We start from the raw sequence: 19,044 nt of genomic DNA on the forward strand, positions 1-19,044 counted from the left end.
ATGAACTGCTTCTGGACTTTATTCCAGCTTTGATGCAGCAGCCAAAATGTTTTGCTCAGATGTGTCTGACAAGACTATAAGATCAGGAATCCTCAACCTGGTGAACAGTGAAATGCCCACCAATGAGAAAAATGTAAGGAGTTGGGTATCCTGGATAGTTTTGGAAGAGTTACACAGATTCCATTTGGTCTTGCATGGTGTTTAGACAGCTGTGCTCAGCGAGGGCCATGAAACTAACAGGAGACTTTATAACTGTTATGCGCACAGGGAAGGAACAGCACTTAGGCAGCTTGGAGAGAGACCTTGAATAAGATAAGCAATGGTGATTCACCACTAACTCTTCCCCCACCAGAGTGACTTAGCAGCTTAGCTCCCTAGCTGAGACCATGTACATCAGATTCCTGCTTGGAGTGAACTTTTATAGCCAGTTTATAAGCCTAGGTGACCAGGGGAAAAGGGCAGAGAATTGGCTAATGTCCTAAATGGTGTGCTGTAGCAATCGGAGTGGTAGCCGTGTTTGTCTGTATCAGCAGAAAGAACAAGGAGTACTTGTGGCACTTTAGAGACTAACAGATTTATTTGAGCATAAGCTTTCCTGGGCTAAAGCCCACTTCAGCATTCTCGTACCGTCTGGAGAGGTTATAAAAGACAATAGTGAGTTAATGGTTTAAAGTTTTTAATTTGTCATGGTGAGTGCAACTAATTTGATGGATAGAAAAGCTGACTATAATTTGTTTGGATTGCTGGTGCTTACATAACTAATCCTTAGCTACTAGTTCAAGCAAATTATCTGATTTAACCCATACAACCGTGTCCTCAAAAGGCATTCTCTTCTAATTGTGTAGTGCCCTGCTTAGAAAGTGGGCATGTGTAACAGCACAAGCATATGAAGGACCTTGACATACCCGAGCACTTCACTGTCGAGAGCCACTAGATAGGCGTTGTTATCCCAGGATGTATAGGAAGAGTCAGGTCCTTGCAAGATGTTGGAAGTATCATAAGGATTTAATTCTATTTAAGTGCTTTAAAAGGATATGGGAGGATTGCAGGTTTTATAGTACAGCTGTGGGTCACTACTCTTCAGCTTACACAATGTGTCCTGAATTGGTTAGTCATCAGGAATCTGGTTTAGGTTAGTCTCTAAGGTGCCACAAGTACTCCTTTTCTTTTTGTGAATACAGACTAACACGGCTGCTATTCTGAAACCTGTTTAGGGCTCAGTGAGTCACTCTTCTGTCTGCTCATTTTGAATTGAAGTCTATGAATTATGACTTCTTGGGAAAGCTGGCAGGGCTGTTGCCATCTCCGAAGAGGTAAAGAATACCATTGTGCCCTTGTATGTGAGTTTACGCTCCGGGTCCACTCCTGGTTCCAACAAAGTCACGAGGAGTTGGGAATTAATAGATTACAATTTTTCTTTTTTGCCTTCTGTCACAAAAAGGCACAAAATGGGGTGTGAATTTCTGTTGTGATTTTTTTTTTAAAGCTCAATAGTTTTAGGTAATCTAAGAGGTCTTCTTTTAGGGAAAAGGAACAATATAGAATGATTTTTCTCTATGTGGGTGGTTTACTTACTTCAGTGGTGTTGTTCTTCACCCTGCCACTTTTCTTTAAAGGAAATAGAACATGGTTTTTTGTTTATCATGTCAGATGAAATTGAAATCCAAATATTTACATCTTCTTGCAGTATCTCAGGTTCAAAACCAATTGTAGGCGTTTCCAAGCTGTTAAATTTTCCCTTTCACTGAGTCGGTTTTTCCCCCTGCATGATGGAAATATGGATCCTAATTTCTTTTCAATATTTCCTGGCCAGACTCTGCAGCTGGAAACACTTCCCTCTCAACCTGGCATCAGGCTCGTAGTGTTCTAGTCTGAACATACCCAAACTTTGTTGCTGGCCCCCTCTCTAGTAGCAAATAAAGTGAATTAAAGTGTGAGAAACAAGGGCAGAGATAGTTTAATGTCTAAATAACTGTGTATACCTCTGAAAACATGAATTTAAAATGCTGTGGGAAAAACAGAGGGCTTATCTCTCTCTAGATAACCCTTACCTCTTCTATAACGCCCTTTGTCTGACTATCTCAAAGCTCTTTGCAAAGGAGGTTGAAATATCATCTCCATTTTACAGATCTTTACACTGAAGCACCGAAGTGTAAAGTCATTTGTCCAAGTCACACAGTGAGGCAGCCAAAGAGCCAGGGAAAGAACCCAGGTCTCCTATCTCCTAAGCCAGTGCCCTATCTTTTGGTCCACACTAACTCTCATGAATATTCCCATGTAACCAAGCTGAGACTATTTTTCTGTTGAGCCGTTCTGACAGATCACTCATTTGGGCCCCTATCCTGTGCATTGTGTAGTCCCACCTAAATAAATGATATGAACAGAAGCACAGTAGGCACCATGGTGTGTGGGTTTTTGAGGGGTTTTGTGTGTGTTAGATGCCACATTTACAAAGGTTTGAAAACGGTATTTGAATTTACTGCTGTTTTTCCCCTACTTAGACTATGAAATACTGCAGCTAATTTAACTATTGAAGAAGTTAAACACTTGTTTTGTTTTTAATTGTGTCCACTGTAAAGTAACACTTTGAGGAATGGTTCCCAAATATACATTTAGCATGGCTACAATGTGTCCTATCTGTTTTGTGAACCCAGAATGACTCTTAAAGCTCACCATCTCTTCTGTAAACTCCCCTAAATGGGCTTTTCAAGGACAGAATTTATTTAACACACAATAATTGCCAGGTAGAAATGCATATTAGGGCAAGCCTAATTGAAGCATTAACCTTTTGGCAGCAGCTCCTATGTAGCAAGCCTCTGTTCTAGCCTCATGTGTATTTTATCAGTTTGTTTGTTTGTTTAGCGTAACAGGATGAGTTTTTGACTCTCTGCATACTTTGCTAGCTCTATTTGACAGGCTACTTGACCAGAGATTCATATAATGATATTATTTGAACCAGAGCACTGGAAATACATCATCACTGCTTGGAGGGGAAAAAGCCACATTGAATTAGGGGCTGATCTTTAACAGTGCTGATTATTTTTGCAAATCTGTGAGGAAAACTGCTTAAAATGTTTTACTCTCGTACATTGCTTCCCATTCTGAGTTAATCGCCATACACAGTGGACTTTACCACAGAGATGCACCAGTTCTGTTACATGCTTCTCCTTTCCCTTGACCCTATGGAAGGCTCTTCTGTAGGCCTGTCAAAGGGCTTGAGCTCTATAGATGGTGAGGGCATTTGTCTCTTCCCCCACCCCCATGGAGATTCTCTTGCATAAGATAACGTTGACATCATCAGCATCCTCTTATGCTGCATGATGTGATATGCCCTGGAGGGGAATTTCCAGCAGCTGCCAGTGGGGAGTCCATGGGAAGTACTGTGGAACTAGGGTGACCAGATGTCCTGATTTTATAGGGACAGTCCTGATATTTGGGGTTTTGTCTTATATAGGCGCCTATTACCCTCCACCCCCATCCTGATTTTTCACACTTGCTGTCTGGTCACCCTATGTGGAACTGAATAGAAGCACTGGATAGAAGCACTGCAACTAGCCTGTGTCCAGCATGTGTGTCAGGATGCCTGTAAGTTTATGGAGGGGGACCCCTGTCTGTCCTCAGTGAACAGTAAGAATTTCCTGTGGAATCAGCTTCCTTCTGCTGGTTTCTCTGCATTAGGGGATGATACTGTCAATTGTTAAAAGAAAAGGAGTACTTGTGGCACCTTAGAGACTAGCAAATTTATTTGAGCATACTTACCTCACTGGCAGTAATGGAATTCCCTCCCCTCCCCCCAAGCCTTGGTGAGGCCAAGTCCCTCCCTCTGTTACAACCATACAACCCTGTTGATTTTGGTAGGGCTGCAGAAATGTAACTGAGAGCAGAATGTGCCCCATATAAGCACTGGACTTGTTCTGTGTTGCAGGCTCTTCTTCAGAGAAAAGCTGTGGAGAGTTTCAAATTTGGTTTTTGATTTTCAAAATGGGGCCACCTTTCCTAACACACACCCTGCGGGAATAGTATGAAAATGACCTGTGTCAGTGTTTTTTATAGTACGAAACATGGCTGTAATAAAATGAGCACAGTTTTACTAGTACCTACTCACAATGTCTGCAATCTGCGTGTCTTTGAGCCATACCTGATAGCTTTAGTGACAAAACCCTGTTTTGATTCCCTGCTAGCAGTGCGGAGCTTAAAGAGCAGGCAGGAATATCTTTTATCTTGCGCATCATCAATAACGTTTTCATCTAAGTTGCGTTAGCAGTTTTTTTACTGCTGATGATCTGAGGCAGACCTTGACTTTTAGACCTCAAGTTGAGTTTGCAGCACCAGCAGTTAGAATATGCATCTTCTGTTTTAAACTGAAGTCACCAAGAGGATAAACTTGGAATCCCTGGTGTCCGTTTTACAGCTGCTTCTCAGAGGAGAACTGCATTTTAGTATTCCCACTAAGTACTTGAAAGAGATCTTGCAGTAAACTTGTAATTGTTAAACTTTTGTGCATAATTTGGTTATATTATTATGAAACGCTCCATGAAACCTAATATAAATGAGTTAAACTCTTAAAAACTTTATTTGTAGATGGGCATGAACTAGGTCCATTCATTTTTTTTCCCCCTCAGTGTACTCTAGTCAGGTTGTTATTTAACACCCTTTACTGTAGTATCTGTAAGGCAGATGTTAACATTGCACTTACTTATTTTTCATAGACTACTGAAGATCAGAGTTGTACAGTAGATTATGTAACTGAATACCAGCGTGAAGTTAAACCACTAACTTGGGGAGGGGGGGGAATGGGTGAGATGCCTTTTCTCCAGAATCAGTTGCTGAATTGGCAATACATTCCTTCTGCCAACATATGTTAATCTGACTAGCTATAGCTGGAGTAAATATTTAAAGCTCTTCTAGCAAAGATTTCAGCAGCAAAACATTTAGCTTTTTTATATGATTAAAACTCTGATGTAAATCCTACCAAAGCTGTTTGCATTCAGGGATAAATCCAATTTAAAGCCAGCTTCCTAAGTCTGTTCATACTTAAGTCACTTGGGGTCTCTACCACTGAAGGCCAGCGGGACTGGCTCCTAAATTGTGGCCATATGCTACTACTATATCTAGGAGAGGGGAGAAATGTAGCTGAGCTCACTACTAATCCTGCATGAAAAGCATAAGCTCAACATCTCTGAGTTTATGGGGGTCTAAGGAAAGATAGGAGCAACGAGGGAAGGGAAATCCAAAGCACTGTACAGTACACTGGAAAGCCGACTTAACTTAATCATAACAAAGTTACTGTAGCTCAGGGCAGTAGCATTTGTTTTATTTTTAGGTTTTAATTTTTGATTTCTCTGTGCTCCCGTCCCCCAGCTGTAAAATGGGGGTAATGCTTCCTTTGTCTTGTTTGTTTAGATTGTGAGCTCTTTTGGGTATGGACTGTCTCTCGTTATGTATTTGTACAGTGCCTAGCACAAAGGGACTTACCTTTCAGTTGGGGCCTCTAGATGCTATTGTAATACAAATGACAGCACTGGGGCCCAATGTTCTTAAGCTACTACAAGCTATTGCATCTTGAAGAAAACCTTTCTATAAAATATTTCTTAATCTGTAAAATAATGAAAGCTAGCAAATTATGCCAAACCTAAAAGATGTGTTTCCATTTGACTCATCGGTTGTCCAAAAGATGACACCATTTGCCTCATTAAAAATGAGACATCGTTGCTGAACTGGCATATTTGTTCATTCTGTTAGGTGTTGAGCACTCATTTTCAGTTAAGAAAATAAGTAAATTATTATTTCAGCTAAAGTCGGGATGAAATTTGTAAATTTTCAGTCTTAAATATTTAGGATTAAGAATTGCAGCAGGGATGGATTCATGTGTGATGCTCTACCTTGATCTAAACAGTGTGCAAGAATCCACTTAAAAAATAATATATACTGTATTTTTAAAACCCTTTTAAAATGCAGACTAGCCAGATGGTCAAAAGAACCAATCAATGAGGCAATATGTAAATATTTTCAATCATTACCAGAGCACTTCTGTGTTGACACTGAAATGTTAAGGCTATTCCATGGAGCTCATGGGTGATCAGTAGATGAGCTCTGATAAAACAGAGAATAAAGGTGAAAGCCTGAATATTATTATGGATTGTGGGTTTCATCTATACAGAGAGACTACAGTTCATTTGTAGAACATGATGGAAAAGCTCTCTGTATTCTCTCTTTAAGCATATTATTTAAACCCAGACAGTCTTTATTTCCTCTCTGTCAGGTCCTGATCAGATGTTGTTGTGGGTTTTTCTTTTTTCTTTTTTTGAGACTTCTCATTTCAACTGAAATGTTGTGCAGTAGTTACCACTTCTGCTTTAATTGCCACGTGTATTTGGAAAGGGGCAGAGACTGGAGCTGTTGAGGAGTTCTTTGCGTTAAACATACCCAGCTAGAGAGAGTGATCAGAAAGTAGTTAAAAATCAGCAGATTAAAATAAATTTTAAAAGTAAAAAAGCCTTCCTAAAAGGAAGCTGCATGTATCAGCCAGAGCAAACCTTTTAGAAATGTGTACTAAGGGCAGTAACATTTTCATATATAAAACATGAGGTTCCCTCAGTGAGAACAAATCCGGAGCCCTTATCCAGCAGAAAGCAGCTTCTTCAATTGCTTGGCCCTTCAGAATCTCAGTGTCTGTGACCCCCATTGAGGATGCTTCCACTTGGGAGGATTTTTTCCACCCTTTTGTGGTAACTGTCTAATGTTAATTTAGGAGCTATGGCAGATCCTCCCCAGAGTCTGAGACTGTAACTGGCTGCCTCACTAGGCCTGTGTGGAACAGTTACTATTGTTCTAGTAGGGGCATGGCAACAGAGGGGCCCAAAGGCCATCGTCCATTTTGGAAGGTGGGGTTCTGAACAGACTGGCTGCAGCTTACAGCAGACTCTCATAATATTAAATACAAGTTCTCCCTGCTGTAATGAGAACACAAGGACCAGGGGAGTTAAGTCAGGATGTATGTGGGGCCTCCTCCTTTGAGGTGCTGAGTATTGCTGAAGTCAATGGGATATAGATATGGCATCTTTAGTCTGTCTCCGTGCAGTCTAGCACAAGTTTGGCTCTCTGCCATTAATTTTATGAGAGGCCTGGAACAGTGCTTTGAGTACAGGTCTGGAAGACAGGAACTGCTGAGTTCTGATCCTTGCTCTGATGCAGACTCCATCACTGACCTTGGGCCCATCGCTAACTTTTTGGCCTCCATTTTCCCATAAGTAAAATGGGATAACCACTTGCCTACCTTGCTAGGGTACTGGGCTGGTTACTGTTTGCAAGGAGCTTTGAGAATGAAAATGCCATGTGAATGATGAATGTCATTGTAGGCACTGCATAGTCCAAAGAGCTGTCCCTGGATGACATCTCTGCCCTGGTGCTCGGCCAAGGAGAGAGCTCTCCTCACCCTCACACAGCTGCTTCCTTTCCCAAACAAAGTGATGGGGAAACTCCATGCGAGGATGGTAGGCTGAGGATCCCTGCCTGGGTGGGGGTGGGGTGAGTCTGAATAATCTTACTCCACCAAGAAGAGAGAGACCTTCATCCTCCTAACTGTGTAAACAAATTTACCACATGAGCCTTGGGGGGCCCACTTGTATTACCTCTCTGAGGGCCACATACAGGGTGTTACTCCATCCCCAGGTGTGGAGTAACACTCTTGGGCTCAATAGCTGTAGTTGGGTGCAGAGGTCCAGCATATGGGGTTGCTTTGCAGTGAAGTGAGGTGTGCGGCTCAGTGAACTCCTCTTCCCTTCCCCGAGCTGCTTTGTCATTCTCTACCCCATCCCCCTTTCCCTTTATGCCTTGTGCAGCATCACATCCTTTCCATTGGATGGATCAGCCTGCAGCCCAACCAGTACCTTCAGCCTCTCAGACCTAGCATTTTCCTGAAGCCTGTATATATTTTCTCTTGGCTCAGGTCCTTTGTGGGTGAAACCAGAAGCATCTCTCTGTTACTTAAAATGTGTAACTGCAGCACAGTAAAGGATCCAGATGCAAGTGAGGGGAGGGAAGAGCTGGGAACATCCCTTTCTGTGCACCTTCTATTATTTCTGCATTTATTGCCACATTTAGCTTTCTTGTTATTAACTGCACGTGTTCCCCGGCATGTTCTGCTGTCTGTTTTATCTGAATACAAGGTGCTTTTTGGTTTTGGATTTATTTATTCCTTTTCTTTAAACAAAAAGCCAAAGTGCTGGCAGCAGCTTAACTAGTTATAGCCGGATATGGCCTGTTAGGACCGATTAAAGGTCTGATAAGACAGGGAAAAACCCTTTGATTTCAGGGTAGGCAACTACTGTGAATGCCCAGCCAGAGAATGTTGCTTGCAAATTGTGCATGTACAGTATTGGGCAGCAGCTGACCTCTATGAGGATGTAACATATTATTATAGATTGTACAAAATCATTAGACTGGGCTATAACAACTGCGCTGTTTGGAACTATTTCATTTACCCTTGGAAAATTGCACTGTGCCCACTCTTATGGGGATGCAGAAACAGAACAAGGATCTTTTTTCCTCTCTTCCCCACTCCTTTCTCAGTAGCAGTGTGGCAGTGTTCTTCTGTTGACCCTCCCTGTTATCACATGCTAGAGTCCTGCGTAAAGCTACTGACTGATTGTGGCAGGTGTGGTTTGTTAACTCTGGTTAAAAGAAGGTGAAAGTACCCTTCTAGGCACAGGGAACTAGGGCACAGAGGCTTCTGCAGGGAAACCGTAGGAATGGCCAAGCATAGGGACAAGGCTGAGGCTTATGGTGTATTGTTATATTTGTTTAAACTAATGATAAAGCCAAATGTCAGGTGGGGACCAAACTTGGGATGCAGTGTTGTGTTGTACATAAGGCACTAGAATGGAAATTGGGAGTCTTTGGTTGTGCCAGTCATCTGTTGCCTGACCATGGTGAGTCACTTCCCCTCTTTGTGCTTCTGTTTCCCCTCCCACCCTTTGTCTTCTCTATTTAAATTGTAAGCTCCTTGGGGCAGGGACTATGTCTCTTGTTGTATGTCTGTACTACATTTGGCCCTGATTTTGGCTTGGGACTGTAAGCGCTACCATAATCCAAATAAATATTTGGTCCATGGTATACCCCAGTGGCTGTCAACCAGGGGTATGTAGAGGTCTTCCGGAGGTACATCAGCTCATCTAGATATTTGCCTAGTTTTTCAACAGGCTACATAAAATGCACTAGTAAAGTCAGTACAAACTAAAATTTCATACAGACTGACTTGTTTATACTGCTCTATATACTATACACTGAAATGTAAGTGCAATATTTATATTCCAATCGATTTATTGTATAATTATATGGTAAAAATGAGAAAGTCAGCAATTTTCCAGTAGCAGTGTGCTGTGACACTTTTTTGTATTTTTATGTCTGATTTTGTAAGGAAGTAGTATTAAAGTGAGGTGAAACTTGGGGGTACGCAAGACAAATCAGGCTCCTGAAAGGGGTACAGTAGTCTGGAAAGGTTCAGAGCCACTAGTATACCCTGTTGTATTTGTTCTGTTCACAGTGGGAACTCCACCCATTCCCCAATAAAAAGGTACTTGTGTGTGACACTTACGATATCTCTTAGGGGGAACAACTGAGAAGTGCAGCACAACACATCAGTTAAGTAGACAGGCCTTCAGAAGCCAGCCAAAAGAATGTTATAATTAGTCTCTTTCCATGGAAAGATAAATGCCAGTTCTATTAGTGTAGTGCAGCGTTTTCAACGTTTGTGCTAAAAATGAGCAACTCACCACCTGCTGGGTGGCACCTCATCCTAACTGCAAAATGTATTTACATCTGAATCTATCTACTAATAGCTACGGCTGCTTTGATCATGTTCTGCATGGTATCATGATGCTTTTGAACCTAATTTTGTGTGTGTGTGTGTGCACGTGTGTGTGCGTGCGAGGGAGAATCTTAAGAGGTGCTGAGCAATCCCAACTCCCATGGAAGTCTGAGAGAGTTGGGATTGCTCAGTACCTCTCTGGATCAGACTCCTAATTGGTGGTCAGTAAATATGCTATCATGTATTAGCATTTATGTGTTTTTTCTGGTGTGAGCCACCTTGACCCAAATGTCTCCCTGGTGCAACTCCACTAAAGCCTTCATGGTTGCAGCAAGAATGAATTTAGATCCATGTGTTTAAGAAGACACTATCATGGTATGTCTTTATAATGAAGATGCAGTGGATAAAAGTTGATGCTTTCTTTTTTATTTAAAATAACAATCATTTTCTTATTGAACTTGGGTTTTTTAAATTAAATACATTTATCTTTTAAAAAATAAACATGTTTAAAATTAAATTTGAAATTATCACAAGCTATGTAAAGGTCTAAACTTAATATAATCTACTAATTGTTTAAATTTTTCAAAAAATTGCAGCACCCTTCTGCAAAATGTAATGAATTAAAGGGTGCTCCTTTTTTAAATTATATATAGATTAAAGGGGTGTGGGAATCTTTAACTTTTGAGGACAATTCAAGCTATGTCACAATGTCCTGTACTGTATTAAGTAAAAAGAAAAGGAGTACTTGTGGCACCTTAGAGACTAACCAATTTATTTGAGCATAAGCTTTCATGAGCTACAGCTCACTTCATCGGATTCATTCACGAAAAGCTTACGAAAGCTTATGCTCAGATAAATTTGTTAGTCTCTAAGGTGCCACAAGTACTCCTTTTCTTTTTGCGAATACAGACTAACACGGCTCTACTCTGAAACTGTATGAAGTAAGTATCTCTGTTGTTTTTAGTCTTTACAATGGAAGGAATGCTGGTATTTAAATTTTTCCAATGTAAGTACTTTTCTTTTGTACAGAAAAGCTTTTGCCTTAATTTCTTTTGGTTTCATTTTAGTTAGCAGGTGCAGAGAGAATATTTTCTTCATGCAGACTAGTTAATTCAAACTTGAGAAGCTGATAGGGAGTTGAAAAAGCAGGAATGCTCATTTTCCTTATCCAATCTATGAATAAAAAAACAGGTGGGAGAGAATGAGGTCTACTAATTCTAAAAATGTGAAGGACATGGCAACAGGTTTTCAATGGTATTTAGGCAGAGAGGCACCTAATAGGATTTTCAAAAAGTGATTGATTCCCATGGGAGTTAGCCACGTAATCTATTTAGACACTTTTTGAAAATTCCACTAGGAGCCTAGCTGCACCTTCAGGCACTTAAACACTTTTGAAAATCTGGCTCATGGTGACCAGAAACAAGTTAGTCAGTTCACTAACTGCAAATGATATTTCCTTTATTTAATAAATCGGTTAGTTTAAAATGCAAGGCATAATTTGATAAATGTTTTTTATGTAACTAGCATATTTAAGGTAGTTTTATTTAACTCATAAAAACTAGTTTAAAACGCTGCTTTTGTGCATTTTTAATTGAATTCAAATTTTCATCCTAATGCAAGTGAGAAAGAAATCATGAGTAAAAAAAATTACCATCTAGTCATGTAAATAGAAAATGGTGAATGACACATTTTTTAACATGATAAAAAATGTAAAAATTAAGAATCTGAACAAATGTATGTTAAGCTACATAATTCCTTAAATAAAATGTGTGTAGATACAGTGTAAACTTGATTAGCAAAAATGTTGATTAGTACCAACATTTAGTGTAAAGGCTATATTTGCATTGCAAATCAACTTATTTGAATGGTCATGACAGCCAAGCAGGACAAACTTTTCTTTTGGACCATATACAAACGCAAAACAAAATTAAAATGATTTAAATCAAGGTTTCCTGCTTGCTTATTTAAATCACTTTTAATTTAAATCAAGCCTCCTAGATGAGGGTAGGAGGTAATTCCTGTTGACTTTTGTCTGGTATCAGATTCTTGCAAGCCTGAAGCTGAAATCTATCAATAGATGTTTCTTTGTTGGCACCAGGGTTAGCGTTTGGGACTGCCTGACTGTTGTTCCTGTTGTCTGATCACTATGCCATGTCGCCAGAGTTGCAGTTCAATTTCTAAGTCAAATTGCATCCATTAATAATAGTCACAATACCAAAGGTTTGTATATAGGTTAAATAACTTTCTGTCGAACTGTTGTAGCGTTTTTATCTGTGCTGGGAAAGCAGAAGTGGTGTTTGGGCTCCATGCGATTGGCTGAGCTGTGAATCGGCAGATGAAGTTAATAAGCATTTGAGGACTAAATATATTTTAAGCTGTCTGGCTGTTTGCTGTCTGTGACGACTCTGAAACTAATGGACCTGAAACATTGCTCATGCTTGCTCTTTCTCCAGTGTGACTGTGACCCGTGCAAGCTTTGTATGAAGGTACAAGAGTAAACTGCAATTAAAATCTATTTTGGTAAGGTATAAATCAATCCTATTAACCATGGCAGGGTCAGCTAAATAGTGCACAGTGTAGTGATTCCACGCCTGGCTCGGTATGTCCTGCCTTCTGGCTCATAATCCATGTTCCAGTCCCAGAGTTGCTGTGCATGTGTGTAGTCTGTTCTGGTAGGCGTGTGTTCCAAGGTAGCTCCTGCCAGGATAGGTTTTACTTTATGCTTGATCTACAGGAGGTTTCTTTGTGGGGGAGGGTGAAGGGGGGAAAGGAGGGGTTGAGGCTGCCCATGTATCTCTGCTGTGAGTGTGTGTGCTGGGGAAACGCTTGTGCTGCCATGAAGTGTTTTTCTCCTGCTATGTAACGCAGGGGCGTAGAGTCCAGGATAGGGGCCAGGATCACCTGCGCTGGCACAAGTTACAGCTCCCAGTGCCAGAAAGGATAGTTGGACACCTCCCAAGCTCAAAGGGATGATGTTTCCACTGCCCCCCGGAGGTTCTGCTGAGATAAGGCAGCTTTAACAGGAGGCCAGTTAATGGGGGCTGCCGTGTGGATGCATTGAATTGGTGCATCACCACTCCCTTGGCATGCCTGGCTATGCCACCTCATCACCACACCCACCTCTGAGATGGTGTTGGCTGGCTGTTGGCCTTGTGGCAAAGGCAGATGCATGCAGGTGGCAAAGGCAGATGCATGCAGGTGGCAAAGGCAGATGCATGCAGGTGGCAAAGGCAGATGCATGCAGGTGGCAAAGGCAGATGCATGCAGGTGGCAAAGGCAGATGCATGCAGATGCCTGGTGTCATTGCTGTCTTCCCTCCCCTCTCTGGACTGCCCACTGCTGGGAGCCTTTGTCAGGGTCTGTGCTGGCTGCCTCTGGGAGAAAGGGATTAAGGAAGGAGTCAGGAGCAGAGGTGTGGATGAGGCCAAAGTTTTGTAGGGCTTTGAAGAGACATAGAGGAGCTTTACTCTAATGTGGGAAAGGGGCAAGAAGCAAGTGGAGTGAGGGTTGGTGGGACTGGGGAGGGTTGTGTGTGTGTGTGACCTGATGTACTGATCAGGCACTTTAAAAGAATGCATTAAAAATGATCTACAGTAGTTAAAAGCAATGCGAGAGTCCACCCAAAGGAATCTCTTTAAAAAGGTAATAGGCCACTTGCCATTATTAAACTCCATGAGCTACTTAGGATATAATTGTTCTATTATGTTCCTTGTAGATCTCTCAGCTCTCCGGGCAAAGGCAGCCTGCGGGGCCAGGATACCAGTAACCACAGGCGGGGGCAGGGAGGTGGAAGGGGTGGTGTCTCAGATATAAATTCCCCATCTCTGCCCCAGTACAGGAGGGGAGCCGACATCTACCTGGCTTGAGGCACTGAAAACTCTCACTTCCCCTGGTAGCCCAGCCCTCTCCCCTTTCACTGTGCTGCTCCTCTTGCAATACTAGGGGGAAAGAACCATCTCTCTGCAGTAGTACTGGGAGGTGCTATTTTTCCTTACTCCTCCCCTGCCTATGGAAGCGAATAGCTTCTATAAAGACAATTCCAGCTCTCTTCCCACTCCTAAAGCAACGGGTCCTGCCTCATCTCAGGGGAGCTGTTTAGTAGACTGCTGCTATGTGAATTTTTTCTTCAGCAACATCCACGCTAAATATCTTACATCATTCAGCACCCTGCGTGAACTAGTAACCTTGCATGGGGGATTATGATTATGTTATGCAAAGAGAGCATGTGGTAGTGGTCAGTGCAATAATTTTTTTTCTTACTTTAAATTTCCATGAGTTAGAGATTACGATGACTCATGGCTTCGAATGAGCTGAAATCCCTAAGGTGCTTGTTACCGCCTACTATCATGTATTGAATTTCTAACATACTGGAGGGATGTCTGCAGAGAACTATGATGTACAATTATAAAAGGTTATAGCTTCATGTTGTTTGTACAGGAGCTATTAGCATGCCATAACTTCACTCTTGCTGTTAATTTCCCAGCGGCATGGTCGTTAAGTACATGTTTTTTATTTTCTCTAGGATGTTGACATATGTGGACCAACAGTGACATCCTACGTCAGCAATGCTGCGTTGACTCCCTGCTGCATTCAGAAGTATCCAGAGAGATTTCATACATAAGGTATGTTCTGACAGTTCCATTGAATTTCAGTTCTCTTTCTATTAAAAAAAAAATTATTCATACACTACTGTGGGGAATGGCAACCATCTCTGGGGAACAAGTGGTTAGCCTCAGCTCAGGTTCCTCAGTGGAAGGGCTATACAATGGAAGTTCAAAGAGTGGCTGCTTGGGTAGCCTTTGGGAAGGTCAGACTCCATGCTTAGGGTCACAGGAGTAGGTTGTCCTGTGCTGAGTTAACTTGTGTGTATTTTCTGGTTATAATTGTCCTCCTTTTGAAGAAAACTTTTGCTGAGTGTACCTGTGCTTTTGTTTCTGTTCAGTCAACACCCAGAGCTCTCTTAGGTTTGTAAAGTGGGTTCACTAAAGGGATGCTACCAAATAGGTTTCAGAGTAACAGCCGTGTTAGTCTGTATTCGCAAAAAGAAAAGGAGTACTTGTGGCACCTTAGGGACTACCAAATAGGTTACTCCCCAAATTTAGACCTAATATATTTAAAAAACAAAGAAACAAACAAACAAAAAACCCCAAAACCACTCATACAAATGTATTCATTTTTCTTCTTCTTTTAAAAAATCAGTGAATATAAGTATTTTGTTTTTAATTTACACCAGGCAGTGTTTGGAACCTGAATACTGTAATATTGTGTTAGTGCAAGTAATCCAGAAAGCAAGTAGAAATTGACAGGCTTATGTTCATTTTCCAAGTGGACAGAAATTGCAATTCCTCCCCACCCCCACCCCAAAACAAACAGCACAAATGGTGAGAAGTTGGAATTCTTTTTCTGTTAGGATAATTAAAGGTAACAAGCGACGTTTTTTTCTTTTGTAATGACATAGTACATTGCAATTACATTGTGATTTAACCTTGTGGTGTATTCCTTTAATGTTTGTTTTAAATATTTGGTGATTTTCATTAAATGTCCTTCATGTTAGTTTTACTGTCCTGACTCATATTTCTGAAACTGCCTATGGAACTAGCAAATGTACAGGTGTTCTGCAGCTAATTTACTTGAAAGTAGGTGTGGCCTCAGCATACCCTTTTGACTATTCATGACTGTTCTGCTTGAATCTGTTGTATTTTCCCACTTCCCTTACCCCATTTCCCCAAGCCCCATTAAAATTTGTACCAACAATGGTTTAACTTTTATCTCTAGTCAATGTTTCCCTTTGGAATGATGTCTAGGGTGCTGCAATCTTGCATTCTGCTGTTATATACTAAAATTCGGGGCTGCTGACCTTCAATTCAAGAGCAACTGGAAGCAGGCACAGGGTGGACAAGTATAGCTGTGAGAGCACCAAGGCTGAGAAGTACAAGTTGCTTTCAGTGATTCTGGATTCACACCCTCAAGGCACTGTAGTTATTCTGAATGTTCACAGTTGTGAGTGAAAGCGTAATCTGGCCTTGAACTAGCACTTGGGTGCCTCAAGCAGAAGTCGCTGAAGACAAAGGGCCACGTGGTACCCTTAGTATTGTACTGGCATAAAACCCATGGGAGAGGGACAGAGAGCCCAGGAAATTGAGCAGCATTCACCTTGGAGCATCTCCTCCTGATACTCCCCAGAAAGTCTGTGGGGCCCAGATACTGGTATGGTAACTGTTCCTAACCTTGCAGACGGCTTGAGCCTCTTTGGGACATAGCTTCTCTCCTGGGGGAGCCATGCTGCCATTGGAGTATCCCTCCCTACTGCAGCCGTGCAGTAGGAACCATGGATGGGTCTCTCTGGGTGTAAATACTACTGTTAGCAGCTTAACAGCAAGGTTAATGCTCTTAGCAGCACAAATTTTCACTCCTATCCACAGGGCCCTGAGAAGAGCCTCCCCTGAGCCTCCTCTGTGTGGTGGAGGCATTGAAGGGCCTCCACTTGCTTGGAGGAACGGCAGGAGCAGGCTCTGCTCTCACTTCCCATGGGTTTAAGGTGCTTTATGTCCTAGTTTCTGCTCCTTTGCTCACCTCTGAGCTGTGTAATGGAGGAGAATGTGCTCTGTAAACTAGTGACAAGCAAAGGAAGGCAAATGCAGTGTCATCCTATTTTCAGGGTTAGCTTTGCCCTGTGGGCTTAGCCCCATGCCTTTCACTCACCTGAAGAGATTAATGTATCAAGAGGCTTGAGTGTTTCTCTGTAAAACAGACACAAAATTGGTCGTCAGTTACTTAGAGAGCAAGGAAATGCTACCTTTACACGCAGCAAAATGAAGCTGCACAGTGTGGGTCGCTAGGAAGCTGCAAGGAGTGAGGAATATCTATGGCTCGGCAGGGTAAGTACGTAAGGGAATAAAATTGGCTTTAAAATGATGGTGAATGCAGCACTCATGAAAACAAAGGTCTAAATGGCATTGGCCAGAAGTAGGAGCAGTTGGATGCAGGCGCTGGGTAATTTTCCTACTGTGCTCTACCACTGTCCCTGTGCCAGATTCTGTTATTCAGTCCCTGAGGGACTTGTGACCAGACTGCCAAACAGAGCAAATAATGTGAGGGGGTGGGGGGAAGAGGGAGCTCCCTTAAGGCTGCTCCTCTGAGGTGCTGAGGATCTTCCACCCCCCACTGCCCTGAGCACCTTACAGGGTCGGCACCTGAGAGAAACCATATCCCACATCCATGGGGGCATTATAATTAAAATATAAGAACTGGGCTTGATTCACAAGAACAGAGCTGGCCCTGTGGGTGTGCAGGCTGAGTGTCCATGTGTGGTGCCTCCACCCTGTGGGTGTGCAGGCTGAGTGTCCATGTGTGGTGCCTCCACCCTGTGGGTGTGCAGGCTGGGAGGCAGCACCCGTGCTAGGAGACAGAGGTTGCTGGTACGGAGTGCCTGTTGCACTAGCAGCCTAACCGGTCCCCCCTGCTCCCTTGCTCCTACCTGTTCTGAGGGACAGAATTTCCTCATTGCCCTTCCACCCTTCCCTGAGCCTCAGAGGGGAGGAAACGAGAATGTTCCCCTCCCTCATACTCATGTCAGTTAGTCTCTGCCTATACCTCTGTTGGGTGGGAGGGCAGTTGGGAGCTGGTGTACAGGAAGGGAGTGTGGAGGGGTGACAGACCAGGAGTCGGGGGTTATGTGGGGAGGGGCAGCAGGAGTGAGGTATGAGGGAGGGCAGGAATGGCTAATTGGAGGCAGGGCTCTCGTACTCTGGAGAAGCTGTGCCCCCTCTGGGCAATTCACATGTCTTAAAACAACAATGCATAGAACCACCCCGCAAAGGGAAGTATAAATTACACCTGAATTGGCTCTTCCCCATATATCCTGGTTGTGCCCCCTTTTCCAGCCTGCACCACCACTTCTTTGGGCTGCACTGTTGCCCTAAGCCCCCAGTAAGGCAGGTGGACACAGCTGAGTTGGGTTGCCTGAACCAACCCTGCAGCAAGCTTTCCCCTGTAGAGCCCTGGGCCTCTATGTGGGAGTAAACCAGGGCTGAATCTAACCCTTGGCATATGTTGTACTAAGCAAGAGTCTTACAGTTATGTGGTCTGAGGAAAGTGGTCTGAGCATCACCCATAGCATGAGATGTAGGCCCCTTTAGAAGATGACTCTAAAGGCAGATGAATGGATCAATACAACACAATCTGTTTTTATGTAGAATCTTTGATATGAAGTATCGCAAGCCATTTTACGAGGAGAGTTAGATCAAGGTGATAACACTTCAGAGAGCTGGGTGACAGCCACTCTCCAAAAGACAGAGAACTGGACTCTGTGTGGAGATGCAGCTGAGCAAGATAGGAGAGAACTGCAATTTTAAAAGCGTTTAAAGTGGTGCGTGTTAGCACGGCAGCTGTTGAGTTACAGTGACGGGAGAGGAGAAAGGAGTCGGTAATAGGAGAGACATGAGTGTGGATAACTTGTGGTAAGGGAAGTGGATTATGAGCAAATTGAATTGGGTATGGTATTAGCTCTCAGCAGAGGTGGGCAATCGGGTACAGGGTGCCTCTCTTTAAAAGACTATGACTTCAGCCTGCACTGATGTTTTTGAATCTCTAGTGGAAATAAGAGTGTGTTTAACTTTTCCCCCCCATTTCATTGTCGCAGTAAAAGCACTAGGCGTGATGAGCTGTTTGGACACCCAGTGTAACGGGGAGGAAAGAGCTGACGACACTGGTGTGGTTCTAACCGCAACATCAACTGACAGTAGTTTCCTGTTACTGGTGTAACTCCCTATAGATGTGAACTTTCTTCATCTGTGTGCTTGTCTCTCTCTCATTTGTTAATTTTTGGCTAAGGTTCTGTTAATTTTGTTTAGGGATGGTTGTATTCTTCATTTTTTAAATTATTTTATTTTATTTTATTTTAATTTTTTTGCACCTTTGTCTACTTGTGTTTTGAGGGTGAGGTAATTATAGAACTCATTACTATCAAACATTTAAGAACATGAAAACAGACATCTGCACCTCTCTTTTACAGATAACAATAACAAAGCCAACAAACAACCCCTCCCAAAAAGCATGCCAGGCCCCAGTTTTGCAATCAGATCTGCACACACAAAGCCGTACTGGTTTCAGTGGGACTCAGTGGTCATAAAGATATACCTGTGGGGATCTGATTACAGGATTGGGGCCTCTGATTTCACCCTTTCCACAGATTCATTTCATCCCCTCCTTAATGTGTAAAATATCGCAGTTGCAAA

At 42.5% G+C, this 19,044-nt stretch overlaps 1 protein-coding gene across 5 annotated transcripts in view; it reads left to right on the plus strand.

Moving 5' to 3' along the window:
• The window catches only part of PITPNM2 (phosphatidylinositol transfer protein membrane associated 2), a 225,591-nt gene that overhangs the window by 7,091 nt on the left and 199,456 nt on the right, over positions 1-19,044 (plus strand). For all 5 annotated transcript variants that reach the window (XM_073313000.2, XM_073313003.2, XM_073313006.2 and 2 more), the window contains exon 2: positions 14,331-14,430. The gene's annotated coding sequence lies outside the window, so the exon portion shown is untranslated. The remainder of the gene's footprint in view (positions 1-14,330; positions 14,431-19,044) is intronic.

The sequence above is a fragment of the Lepidochelys kempii genome, chromosome 15 (assembly GCF_965140285.1).
Source record: "Lepidochelys kempii isolate rLepKem1 chromosome 15, rLepKem1.hap1, whole genome shotgun sequence".
Taxonomy (NCBI): Eukaryota; Metazoa; Chordata; order Testudines; family Cheloniidae; genus Lepidochelys; species Lepidochelys kempii.